Here is a 13773-nt window from a genome sequence, read left to right as displayed (position 1 = left end):
GGTCTCACTAGGGCAGAGAAATTATGTAACAAACACTTTATAATATTATTTTGAGTTGAAACGTCAAACTTCTGCTGCAGTGTAATTAAGAATCATTTGCAGTAAAATAAAGAGGTGATCCAAATCTCAACCCATGTCACCTGATAAATTCAGGTCAAGGCTGGCTGGAAGATCTCACTGGTCTACAGATGCCAGGTTTGAAGAGACCTCTGCATTGGCTAAACTTTCATATGCTTCAGACTGAAAGAAATGGGTTTTGTTTAGTACAGGTGATAAACATGTAGCCCAGAGGTATGTGAAATAATAATGAAGAAATACCCCTGCTGTCTTCCAGAACTAAAAGAAAGTTTGGGTTTTGAAGGGCTTGGGGATTTTTTTGTTTCTTTCTTTGTAGTTTTCTTTGGGTTTATTGTGATTTTTGTTTCGTTTTGTTAGTTGAGGGTTTTAGTTGGTTTGGTTGGGGCTTGGTTTGGTTTGGATTTGGTTTGGTTTGGTTTTGTCCTCTTTCTTTGTTTCTAAGAAGTGGTGCTTCATACAATTTTTTAGTGTTTTCAGCAGTGATACAGGCTGGGCAGGGACTGGCTTGAGAGCAGCCATGATGAAAAGGCCTTGGGGGTGCTGGTGGATGAGAAACTCAACAGGAGCCAGCAGTGAGCACTTGCAGCCCAGGAAGCCAAGCAGAGCCTGGGCTGCAGCAAGAGAAGTGTGGCCAGCAGGGCCAGGGAGGTGATTCTCCCCCTCTGCTCCACTCTGGTGAGACCCTACCTGGAGTACTGCATCCTGGAGTACTGGAGCCCCTATTACAGGAAGGATCTGGAAGTGCTGGAGCATGTCCAGAGAAGGGCCACGAGGATGAGCAGAGGGCTGGAGCTCCTCTCCTATGAGGACAGACTGAAGGAGTTGGGGCTGTTCAGTCTGGAGAAGAGAAGGCTCCCAGGAGACCTAATTGTGGCCTTCCAGTATCTGAAAGGGGCTACAGGAAAGCTGGGGAGGGACTTTTTATGATGTCAGGGAGAGATAGCACTGGAGGGAATGGAACAAAACTAGAAATGGATAGATTCAGACTGGATATACTAGAAATGGATAGATTCAGACTGGATACAAAGCAGAAGTTGTTCCCCATGAGGGTGGTGAGAGACTGGCACAGGTTGCCCAGGGAGGTGGTGGAAGCCTCATCCCTGGAGGTTTTGAAGGCCAGGCTGGATGTGGCTGTGAGCAACCTGCTGTAGTGTGAGGTGTCCCTGCCCATGGCAGGGGGTTTGGAACTGGATGATCCTTGAGGTCCCTTCCAAGCCTGACAGTTGTATGATTCTGTTATTCTAAAAATCCTGGACTTTGCAGAATGGAAATCAATGCACATGGTACTGAGATGCAGTGTGAAAACTAGCTGAAGGGATTAAAGAATGTCTCAGTCTTAGACACATGCAGTCTTTGTTGGTAATAAAAATACACAGCATACTCTGGACTACTACATTGCAGGGTGAGCACTAAAAAACAGGAGGATTTCAGAGTCAACCAACTGCTGGGTGGACTACAGCTGTAGCATTAGCATCAGGCATGGAACAGACATTACCCTCCCTAACAGGTGTGGATAAATAAATGGCTTTCTCCTGAACATTGGTTAAAATTGTTTTGTTGACAAGACGTCCTTATGTTGCAGTCACAGGTAGTGTCTCTGCTTTCTTTCAGGAATGCCAAATAAAATGTTCTAGTGGGAAAAAAATAAAAGACAATCTCAGCTGTCAGAAAGTAAAGCAAGCAAAGTCATTTCACCCCAATCATTTGTGGTACAGAAGGCAGCAGGATGAGATTGTGGAATAGCTGAGACTACAGGCTCACAGGATGTTAGGGGTTGGAATGGACCTCTAGAGATCATCAAGTGAGCCAGCAGTGTGCCCAGGTGGCCAAGAAAGCCAATGGCATCCTGGCCTCCATCAGGAACAGTGTGGCCAGCAGGAGCAGGGAGGTCATTCTGCCCCTGTACTCAGCACTGGTCAGGCCACACCTTGAGTCCTGTGTGCAGTTCTGGGCCCCTCAGTTTAGGAAAGATGTTGATTTGCTAGAATGTGTCCAGAGAAGGGCAACAAAGCTGGGGAGGGATTTGGAGCACAAGCCTTATGAGGGCTTCAAACTGGAGAAGAGCAGATTTAGACTGAATGTAAGGAACAAAGTTCTTTCCCATGAGAGTGGTGGAACACTGGAACAGGTTTCCCAGGTAGGTAGTTGAGGCTCCTTCCCTGGAGATATTCAAGGTGAGGCTGGACAAGTCCCTGAGCAGCCTGATCTGGTTGGGGATGTCCCTGCTGACTGCAGGGAGGTTGGACTGGATAAGCTTTTGGAGGTCTCTTCCATCCCAGACCATTCTACAATTCTATGTAAAATCTCTCTTTGTGGTCATTGCTGATCATGCTCAATCTTCTCAAGAATCATAAAGCTGACTGTGATCCAGGAAGAGCCTTTTACAAGGGTTTGTAGTGATAGGATGAGAGGGAATGGATTGAAGCTTGAGGAGGGCAGCTTTACACATTCTATTAGAAAGAAATTCTTTAGAGTGAGGGTGGTGAGACTCTGGAACAGATTGCCCAGAGAGGTTGTGGATGTCTCCTTCCTAGAGGCATTAAATGCCAGGTTGAATGAGGCCTTGAGCAACCTGGGCTAGTGGAAGGTGTCCCTGTCCATGGCAGTGGGGTTGGAACTGGATGATCTATAAAGTCCCTTCCAGCCCAAACCATTCTATGCATCTGTGAATGTGTGATAAACTCCTGGCATTCCTGTTGAGCCACTCAATATACTCTTGCAGCAAGATGGAAAAGATCAAAACAAAGTTTTCTGTGATGGCTTTTGATAAGTCCTCTGTGTGATGGGAAGGAACTAGCTCCAGGAGTGAGAGCTGGGAAGCTGCTGGAACCCAAGTGGGAAGAACAGTACAGTATGGGAGCAGAACAGTCAGCTTAGGGCTGAGGAGGGAGTGACTGAGCCTTGGTGAGCAAAAGCAGTGGGTTAATAGTCAACCTGATGAATCAAAAGGGTCTCAAAAATTGCACATGGAGGCTGGGGATGAGTAGACAAAAAAGCCTGAGAACTGGCAGGGAACTCTAGGGAAGAAGAGAGATTTAATAAGGGATTGGATATCCGGACAGCAGATGTAGAGCTGCCAGCACAACTGTCATTAGCATCAGGCAGTAATCCTAGCCTGAGAGAGCTGGCAGGAGTTGAGAAATGAGCCAAGAAGGCAGGAAAATGGAATGAAATGGGAACTGTGTTTGGGTATATGGGAACATGCAGCATATCCTACATGCTCTAAAGAAATGAAAAGGGGGTGGGTGGGTGGAATGAGGACCCATTATTGGATGCAAAAAATTAACCAGTATTTGGTATTAAGGTTGTAATCTGTATGAATTATAGAGCATTCATAGTACAGCAGGAGTGGACCCTTTAAATGCCTTTAAAAACTAACCTAGGCACTGGATAAGCATAATTTGTAAAAGGGCAGGGCCTGAGGCCTGGAGGAAAGCCAATGTCACACCAAGCTTTGAAAAGGGCAAGAAGAAGGACCAGGGAAGCTACAGGCCAGTTAGCCTCGGCTCCATTCCTGGATAGGTGATGGAGCAGCTGATCCTGCAGGTCATCTCTAAGCACATGGAGGAGAAGATTATCAGGATGAGTCAGCATGGATTCACAATGGAGAAATCATGCTTGAAAAGTCTGATAGCCTTCTGTGGTGTTGTGGCCAGTTGGGTAGGTGAGGGGAGAGTAGTGCTGGCAGCCCATGGCTTGAACAGGTGCACTCTGTGCTGGCTTAGGAACTGGCTGCATGGCCAGGCCCAGAGAGTGGTGGTGAATGGTGCTGCTGCCAGCTGGCAGCCAGGCACTAGTGGTGACCCCAGGGATCAGTGCTGGGCCCCATCCTGTTCAATATCTTTATTGATGATCTGGACGAGGGGATTGAGTCCATCATCAGTAAGTTTGCAGTTGACACCAAGCTGGGGCTAGGAGTTGATCTGTTAGAGGGTAGGAGAACTCTGCAGAGGGACCTTGCCAGGCTGGACAGATGGGCAGAGTCCAATGGCATGAGATTTAACACATCTAAGTGCCAGGTTCTACACACTGGCCACAACAACCCCATGCAGTGCTACAGGCTGGGGTCAGAGTGGCTGAGAGCAGCCAAGCAGAGAGGAACCTGGGGGTGCTGGGTGATAGTAGGCTGAAGATGAGCCAGCAGTGTCCCCAGGAGGCCAAGAAGGTCAATGGCATCCTGGCCTGTATCAGGAATAGTGTAGCCAGCAGGAGCAGGGAAGTCATTGTGTCCTGTACTCTGCACTGGTTAGGCCACACCTTGAGTCCTGTGTCCGGTTCTGGGCTCCTCAATTTAAGAAAGATGTTGAGATGCTGGAATGTGTCCAGAGAAAGGCAACCAGGCTGGGGAGGGGTCTTGAGCACAGCCCTATGAGGGAGAGGCTGAGGGAGCTGAGGTTGCTTAGCCTGGAGAACAGGAGGCTCAGGGGAGACCTTATTGTTGTCTACAGCTACCTGAAGGGAGGTTGTAGCCAGGTGGGGGTTGGTCTCTTCTCCCAGGCAACCAGCACCAGAACAAGAGGACACAGTCTCAAGCTGCAGCAAGGGAGGTTTGGGCTGGAAGAAGTTCTTCCCAGAAAGAGAGATTGGCCATTGGAATGTGCTGCCCGGGGAGGTGGTGGAGTCACCATCCCTGGAGGTGTTTAGGAAGTGACTGGATGAGGCACTTGGTGCCATGGTTTAGTTGATTAGATGGTGTTGGGTAATAGGTTGGACTCGATGATCTCAAAGGTCTTTTCCAACCTGTTTAATTCTGTGATTCTGTAATTGCAGCACAGCTGAGAGACTGAGAGACTTGGTTTTCCTTAGCCTGGAAAAGAGAAGACTGAGAGGGAATCTTATCGATACCCTTTTCAGTGGTGGCCATTGATAGGACAAGGGGCAGTGTGCAAACTGAAATGCAGGAGGTTTCACTTGAGCTTAAGGAAAAACTTCTTTACTGTGTGGATGACTGACAGGTTGTGGAGCCTCCTCTGGAGTCTTTCAAACCCCACATGGATGTGTTCCTGTGCAACCTGATGAAGGCATACCTGCAGTAGAAGGGGTTTGGACTAGGTGATCTCCGGAGATCACTTTCAACCCATACCATTCTAGGACTCTGTGATTCAAAAACTATGTGACTCAGAGATTCTCAGAAAGCCTCAGAAAGCAGCTGAATTAAACTTTGGAGTGCTTGACATTGCATGATGTTCCCTTGTTAATGTTATTTGTTTTGCATCCACTGAGATTAGTTTTTACTTGGTTGTTTCGATAAATAAATATATTCTGTCCAGACTACCACAAGATATAAAATAATTGTCTGTGAAAGGCAGAGCATTTTAAACCACCGTTTCCTTATAGTTATTTCATTAAAGCCTTGGTATAATTTAAAGGATTTGGCTTTTTCCTCTCCTCTCCTCTCCGAACCTCTCCTCTCTGAACCTCTCCTCTCCGAACCTTTCCTCTCCGAACCTCTCCTCTCCTCTCCTCTCCTCTCCTCTCCTCTCCGAACCTCTCCTCTCCTCTCCTCACCTCTCCTCTCCGAACCTCTCCTCTCCTCTCCTCACCTCTCCTCTCCGAACCTCTCCTCTCCTCTCCGAACCTCTCCTCTCCTCTCCGAACCTCTCCTCTCCGAACCTCTCCTCTCCGAACCTCTCCTCTCCGAACCTCTCCTCTCCGAACCTCTCCAAACCTCTCCTCTCCGAACCTCTCCGAACCTCTCCGAACCTCTCCTCTCCTCACCTCTCCTCTCCGAACCTCTCCTCTCCTCTCCTCACCTCTCCTCTCCGAACCTCTCCTCTCCTCTCCGAACCTCTCCTCTCCGAACCTCTCCTCTCCGAACCTCTCCTCTCCGAACCTCTCCTCTCCGAACCTCTCCAAACCTCTCCTCTCCGAACCTCTCCGAACCTCTCCGAACCTCTCCGAACCTCTCCTCTCCGAACCTCTCCTCTCCGAACCTCTCCTCTCCTCTCCGAACCTCTCCTCTCCGAACCTCTCCTCTCCTCTCCGAACCTCTCCTCTCCTCTCCGAACCTCTCCTCTCCGAACCTCTCCTCTCCGAACCTCTCCGAACCTCTCCTCTCCGAACCTCTCCGAACCTCTCCTCTCCTCTCCGAACCTCTCCTCTCTGAACCTCTCCTCTCCTCTCCGAACCTCTCCGAACCTTTCCTCTCCGAACCTTTCCTCTCCGAACCTCTCCTCTCCTCTCCTCACCTCTCCTCTCCGAACCTCTCCTCTCCTCTCCGAACCTCTCCTCTCCGAACCTCTCCTCTCCGAACCTCTCCTCTCCGAACCTCTCCTCTCCGAACCTCTCCTCTCCGAACCTCTCCAAACCTCTCCTCTCCGAACCTCTCCGAACCTCTCCGAACCTCTCCTCTCCTCACCTCTCCTCTCCGAACCTCTCCTCTCCTCTCCTCACCTCTCCTCTCCGAACCTCTCCTCTCCTCTCCGAACCTCTCCTCTCCGAACCTCTCCTCTCCGAACCTCTCCTCTCCGAACCTCTCCAAACCTCTCCTCTCCGAACCTCTCCGAACCTCTCCGAACCTCTCCTCTCCGAACCTCTCCTCTCCGAACCTCTCCTCTCCTCTCCGAACCTCTCCTCTCCGAACCTCTCCTCTCCTCTCCGAACCTCTCCTCTCCGAACCTCTCCGAACCTCTCCTCTCCGAACCTCTCCTCTCCGAACCTCTCCGAACCTCTCCTCTCCGAACCTCTCCTCTCCGAACCTCTCCTCTCCTCTCCGAACCTCTCCTCTCTGAACCTCTCCTCTCCTCTCCGAACCTCTCCGAACCTTTCCTCTCCGAACCTTTCCTCTCCGAACCTCTCCTCTCCGTACCTCTCCGAACCTCTCTGAACCTCTCCTCTCCAAACCTCTCCTCTCCGAACCTCTCCTCTCCGAACCTCTCCTCGAGTCTCCCCTCCCTTCTCCTCCCCTCGAGTCTCTTCCCTTTTCTCTTCCCTTCTCTCTTCCCTTTTGTAGAAGGCAAATTCTAGGTATCCATATTTACAGAAAATTCCATCTTTTTTTGGTTGTTTACCACAGTGGTTTCTTAGTGCATAAGTAGTGAGAAACGAGAGCTTCACAACTATTTCAAACTCCTTTAATGCATTTTTGAATGAAGTGCTTTTGTTGTTCTGAAGAAAATCTTTACCTCTAAGAATGGTCACTGCTGTAAATATTGCCAAGCCTGTAAGCAAAATGAAATGCTGATGGTGTTTCTTACTAAGGAAAATAATCCACAGCACTGCATGTAAGGTAGGGATTCAAAACATTTAAGGCTTGGAGGGGCCCCTCAGTTTAAGAAAGATGTTGAGTTGCTTGAATGTGTCCAGAGAAGGGCAACAAAGCTGGGGAGGGGTTTGGAGCACAGCCCTGTGAGGAGAGGCTGAGGGAGCTGGGGTTGCTTAGCCTGGAGAAGAGGAGGCTCAGGGGAGACCTTCTTGCTGTCTACAACTCCCTGAAGGGAGGTTGTAGCCAGGTTGGGGTTGGTTTCTTCTCCCAGGCAACCTGTGACAGAAGGGACACAGTGACACAGTCTCAAGTTGCACCAGGGGAGGTTAGGGCTGGAGGTGAGGAAGAATTTCTTCACAGAAGGAAAGACTGGCCATTGGAATGCGCTGCCCAGGGAGGTGGTGGAGTCACCATCACTGGAGGTGTTTATAAAGATGATGCACTTGGTGCCATGGTTTAGTTGATCAGATGGTGTTGGGTGATAGGTTGGACTTGATGATCTCAAAGGCCTTTTCCAACCTGGTTAATTCTGTATTCTGTTACCTGCACCAGACTCCTCATATGACATTCAACATAGTGTTTCATTTTTGTGTGTAGCTCAGCTTCTGCCTGTATAACCAATATGTTGATGCAGTTTCCCTCCTATCTTCTTCCTGTCTCAGAGATTTGATTTCTCAAAATCCTAAGGCTTCTAGCAGTCTTGTTCAAACAATTTCCAGCACAGTAAGCATTCAGTCTTCACTTCACTGGAGCTTCTAAGTCGTAGCTGTGGGGGGAAAAAAAGTGATGTGAGTTCTCTTAATTTATCAGAATAAGAGACCCTGTAGAAGGAAGATAGGAAAGCTGAGAATTAAATGAAATAAATAAATAAAGGTATAATCTGAATAGTTGAGTCTCAGGATTTAATTTTCTTGTGTTACTTTTGCCTCAGAACAAACTGTTTTATAAACATGAATGAGGTCACCTTTTGGTCTCCTCCACACTAAAGAGACCCAGCATCCTCAGTCCCTCCTCGTAAGGAAGATCAGGTAGTTCAGAATCACAGAGTTCTTAGGGGCTGGAAGGGACCTCAAAAGCTCATCCAGTCCAACCCCCTTGCCAGAGCAGGATCACCTACAGCAAATCACACAGGAACACGTCCAGGCAGGTCTTGAATGGAGGGAGACTCCACCACCCCCCTGGGCAGCCTATTCCAGTGTTCTGTCGCCCTACCAGTGAAACCATTCTTCCTCATGTTTCCATGGAGCTTAGTATCATAGTATCAGTCAGGGTTGGAAGGGACCACAAGGATCAGCTAGTTCCAACCCCAGGGACACCCCACACTAGATCAGGCTGGACAGAGCCACGTCCAGCCTGGGCTTAAACACCTCCAGGGATGGGGCCCCAACCACCTCCCTGGACAACCCGTTCCAGGGCTTCACCACTCTCATGGTGAAGAACTTCCTCCTCACCTCCAGCCTGAATCTCCCCACCTCCAGCTTCATTCCATTCCCCCTAGTCCTATCATTACCTGAGATCCTGAGAAGTCCCTCCCCAGCCTTCTTGTAGCCCCCTTCAGATCCTGGAAGGCCACGATTAGGTCACCTCAGAGCCTTCTCCAGACTGAACAACCTCAACTCTTTCAGTCTGCCCTCATAGGAGAGGTGCTCCAGCCCTCTGCTCATCCTTGTGGCCCTTCTCTGGACACCTTCCAGCACCTCCAGATCCCTCTTGTAATAGGGGCTCCAGAACTGGATGCAGTACTGCAGGTGGGGTCTCACCAGAGCTGAGTGGAGGAGGAGAATCACCTGCCTTGACCTGCTGGCCACACTTCTCTTGCTGCAGCCCAGGATCTGATTGGCTTTCCGGGCTGCAAGTGCACATTGAGTGTTCATGTTGAGCTTCTCGTCCACCAGCACCCCCAAGTCTGTCTCCTCAGGGCTGCTTTCCAGCCAGCTTCCTATGCCTCACCCTCCACCACTGCCCCTTGTGCTGTCATTGGGCATCACCTAGCAGAGCCTGGCTGCATCCTCTTGGCATTCACCCTGCACATCTTTATCAACATCAACGAGGAAATGAATAGTTTTGAAATGATCTGATTGTGTATAGAAGTTAGAAAAATGTGCAGTTATAAATCCATGTGGGTTTGGTATGAAATTAATTGACTGAGCAAGCTCAGCTAAGGAACCTGGAGGAATGCAGCAGCTGGAAAATGCGAGGTGTGCTGAGATGACTACAGTTCACCATACTCGCCTCACTCATGACACCTACATAAATATGGAACATCAGAGCTCCCTCAGAAAACAATCCAAATGAGTCTGTGATGATGAAGACTTGTTGGTTTTTTTTGTTTGTTTTCTTTGTTTGTGTCTTACCAATTTGATTAACTCTCGTGATAACCAACTTCTGGCAATCAGCAGCTGAAGGGCACTAAACAAACCAAGTGTAATGAAAGGAGGTTGTTTTTTTAGCAGCAGTTGGTGGTGGGCAAAGATGGAAAGTACAACTGCAGCAGTACTGGCAAGTGCTTACATGCAATGTCTTTCTCTTAAAGGGAGAAAAGGATATTTTTGTGAGCTGTGAAGAAGCTGGAAAGTGACTGCCCAGAGCCTTCCTTCAAGATTCCCCTGTGAAAAGCAGGTTGATGCCAGTCATATAAGGTACTTGAAGCAAACATTCATTCTGCTACCTGTATTGCCTGTTAAATGCTGTAGGGCATGGTGCTTTCTGAGAAATAAAATGAAAATGGCTCTTTCTGATGCACAGTCTGTTAGATTAGTGAAGGTGTGAGTTTGTGGTAATGCCTCATATTGCGTGCTGCTGGTAAAGATGCAAACCAAAAGACTCCCAACAGTTTATAAGCATTTGCTGGCTCTTCGGAGAGTGGTTGTGTCCTTTGCCTTCTCTCGCCATCAGCTTGCATTTTATCAAATCCCAAGCTGTCATGCTTCATTATCCATAGATGATCTTGAGCAGCCTTGCATCATGAAAAAATATGCTGTGGCATCTGCCATTGTGCACCAAGCACCACACAGATCACTTCTGAGGAAGGTTTGTCGTTGATTTATACGCTCAGCAGCGTGTGCTCTTACGTTTTTGCCTCTGAGTACCTAGAGCAGCAGAAGCTGCCTAGAGTATGTTCTGTGGTTTCTCAGGTTGCCGTGATTTCTCCTCTTGTAGATTTCACCTCTGCTGTGCCTTTTTAGGGAGTGAGTTCCATGTGAGTCGATGCTTGCACCCCTCACTCTGTACCAGGCGGTCACGTCACCTCCGTAGCCGTTTCATAAGCTGCTGTAGCAGCGATGCAAACAGCACATTGAAATTAAGAGCTGTGATTACAGTATCAGTCTTGCATCCTAGACCCTGTAGCTTTGACTTTTCTGATTTTAGGAGCCAGAAGTAGAATTTATGTCACAATTTTATTAACAGAGAGCAATAATGTCCAGATCTAAATGTATTCACTCGGGAAGCCTTTTGTCTTGGCAGGTAATTGCGTTGGTAAGAGGCTAGCATTCTTTTTTGGAAAGGCAGTTAGTAAACATGCACCGTGCTCCACAGAAATGAGAGCAAAAAGAAGTAAATAAAAGTCCTCTTCGTTCTTCTAATGTGCATCTCTCTTGAACTATTGTTGTGAGGGGAAAAGGAACTTGACTATTTCTAGGGATCTTCTCGGGTCATGTCACTGCTGCTTTGTTTTGGTGATGCATTTGGAAATCGATTCCTTCCATCGCTACTGCTCAACCTGAGCAAGGGGGGAAATTTATTAGTACCTGTTCTGGCTTTGTCTCAGTATTGCTTGACTTGGTTACTGTTTGGAATGAATCCAAGAAGCTGTGTTTAGGGAAATTCCTTGGATACTTTTCTGAATATGTTGAATCTGAGCGGCATTGCTTATCATAGTATCAGTCAGGGTTGGAAGGGACCACAAGGATCATCTAGTTCCAACCCCCCTGCCATGGGCAGGGACACCCCACACTACATCAGGCTGGCCAGAGCCTCATCCAGCCTGGGCTTAAACACCTCCAGGGACGGGGCCCCAACCACCTCCCTGGACAACCCATTCCAGGGCTTCACCACTCTCATGCTGAAGAACTTCCTCCTCATGTCCAGCCTGAATCTCCCCACCTCCAGCTTCATTCCATCCCCCCTAGTCCTATCACTCCCTGATCTCCTGAGAAGTCCCTCCCCAGCCTTCTTGTAGCCCCCTTCAGATACTGGAAGGCCACAATTAGGTCACCTGGGAGCCTTCTCTTCTCCAGACTGAACAGCCCCAACTCCTTCAGTCTGTCCTCACAGGAGAGGTGCTCCAGCCCTCTGCTCATCCTTGTGGCCCTTCTCTGGACACCTTCCAGCACCTCCAGATCCCTCTTGTAATAGGGGCTCCAGAACTGGATGCAGTACTGCAGGTGGGGTCTCACCAGAGCTGAGTAGAGGGGGAGAATCCCCTCCCTTGACCTGCTGGCCACACTTCTCTTGCTTCAGCCCAGGATCTGATTGGCTTTCTGGGCTGCAAGTGCTGCAACTGGCTTTCTGGGCTGCAATTGCTTACTAGAGCCTAGCTAGGGCTTTCCTCACCCAATCACTTTGGTGTTTTCTCCAGGCATGAGGAGAGCAAAAAGAAACAGTCTTGTCCTGTTAGGATTCCTTATAACTGCCAGGCTTGATGCAATTTGAGGGGAACATTACACTAAAACTTGTTCCTTCTAATAGAAGAAAAGAATTTCAGTACTGTCTGAAGGTATTTACAAGAGTTCTGTTTGCGTGTCACTGTTCCCAGACCACTTAATTGTTTGTATTTGATAAGGCTTCAAGGCTTCATCTGACTTAGAGCTTTTTAGACTGTCTTTTTTTCCATATGTGCAGATGTTTCACAGAGGGCTTCTGGAAATGGAGATCATTTACAGGTCAAAGGAAAAGAACCAATCTATATATGTGTATATACACCCAGAAGTGTCAGGGCCCTTCCCAAGGAAAGTTCCCAAAGCAAGTGGAAAGCCACGTGAAAGTACAAAGTAATATATCCCTCAAAGTAAATTGTCCCCAAAGAAAATAACCCATTTGGAAAGAGTAATGCTGTTTGGTGGTGTTGTGGAGCAGGTTATTGTGAGACTAACTTTCAATGTATGACTTCAGCAGTGGCTGTCATTTTGCCGACAGCCTACCTTTTATTTTCAGCAATAAAGCACAGCAGAGCTCTCTGATGAATTTGGGGGGAAGAAGAAGGAGGGGGGGGAGGGAGAGAAGAAAGTATTTTATGTTCTAATTCCCCTGCATCTGTTCCTGTTCCAGTGGAACTTGCAAATGAAGTTTTATTGTAGTGGTGTGTTCATCACACTGATGAAATTAATTTCCATCTCTGTTCACTGTCATGCGTGTCTCAGGTACAGACAGTGTCTGCTGAGAATATGAAACAGCTTCTGTGGATGTGTCTGGGAGTACATCTCCAGTGTTAGAGAATCACAGAATTGTCAGGGTTGGAAGGGACCTCAAGGATCATCCAGGTCCAACCCCCTGCCATGGGCAGGGACACCTCACACTACAGCAGTTTGCTCACAGCCACATCCAGCCTGGCCTTAGAAACCTCCAGGGATGAGGCTTCCACCACCTCCCTGGGCAACCTGTGCCAGTCTCTCACCACCCTCATGGGGAAGAACTTCTTCCTGACATCCAATTTGAATCTACCCACTTCTAGTTTTGCTCCATTTCCCCCCAGTCCTATCACTCCCTGACACTCTAAACAGTCCCTCCCCAGCTTTCTTGTAGACCTTCAGACACTGGAAGGCCACAAAAAGGTCTCCTGGGAGCCTTCTCTTCTCCAGACTGAACAGCCCCAATTCCCTCAGTCTGTCTCCACAGCAGAGCAGCTCCAGCCCTCTGATCACTCTCGTGGCCCTTCTCTGGACATGTTCCAGCACCTCCAGATCCTTCCTGTACTAGGGGCTCCAGAACTGGACACAGTGCCCCAGGTGGGGTCTCACCAGAGCAGAGGAGAGGGGGCGAATCACCTCCCTCCACCTGCTGGCTGTGCTTCCCTTGCTGCAGCCCAGGATGCGATTAGCTCAAAGTGATTTAAATAAAGGCAAGTGTTTTGGGATCTGCAAGTTGAATTTCCATTTGAACAATAGCTTCAAGGGCTTGCATGCTCATTTGACTGTCTTGTGCCCTGAGGTGGATTGCTACTGAAGAGATTACCCACGTATGCCCATGAGCTACGATAAGATTTGTAGGGAATGTGAAACAGAATAAAGTTGTCTGTAAGGTAAATATTAACTGGAAGAGCAAATTAAACTAGAGTAAGAACAAATCAAGGAGAATTTTTTTCTTTACATGTGCACTGGGAGTTTAAGGATGCAACAAAACTTTAGGATCTTGTGCATGAATCCGAACCACAGAATCTTAGAATGGTATAGGCTGGAAGGGACCCCTAAAGGTCATCCAGTCTGGCCTCCCTGCACTCAGCAGGGACATCCCCAATTGGATCGGGTTGCCCAGGGCCTCGTACAGCCTCACCT

General features: G+C 48.4%; 1 protein-coding gene across 2 annotated transcripts in view; it reads left to right on the top strand.

Annotated features, from left to right (window-relative positions):
• The window catches only part of LOC104296364 (synaptotagmin-1), a 524009-nt gene that overhangs the window by 111109 nt on the left and 399127 nt on the right, over positions 1–13773 (top strand). For both annotated transcript variants that reach the window (XM_054173953.1, XM_054173952.1), the window contains exon 2: positions 9816–9921. The gene's annotated coding sequence lies outside the window, so the exon portion shown is untranslated. The remainder of the gene's footprint in view (positions 1–9815; positions 9922–13773) is intronic.

This window comes from Dryobates pubescens, chromosome 27 (assembly GCF_014839835.1).
Source record: "Dryobates pubescens isolate bDryPub1 chromosome 27, bDryPub1.pri, whole genome shotgun sequence".
NCBI classification, from domain to species: Eukaryota; Metazoa; Chordata; class Aves; order Piciformes; family Picidae; genus Dryobates; species Dryobates pubescens.
The sequence above is the reverse complement of the archived record's forward strand: the minus strand, read 5'-3'. Positions and strand labels throughout refer to the sequence as shown.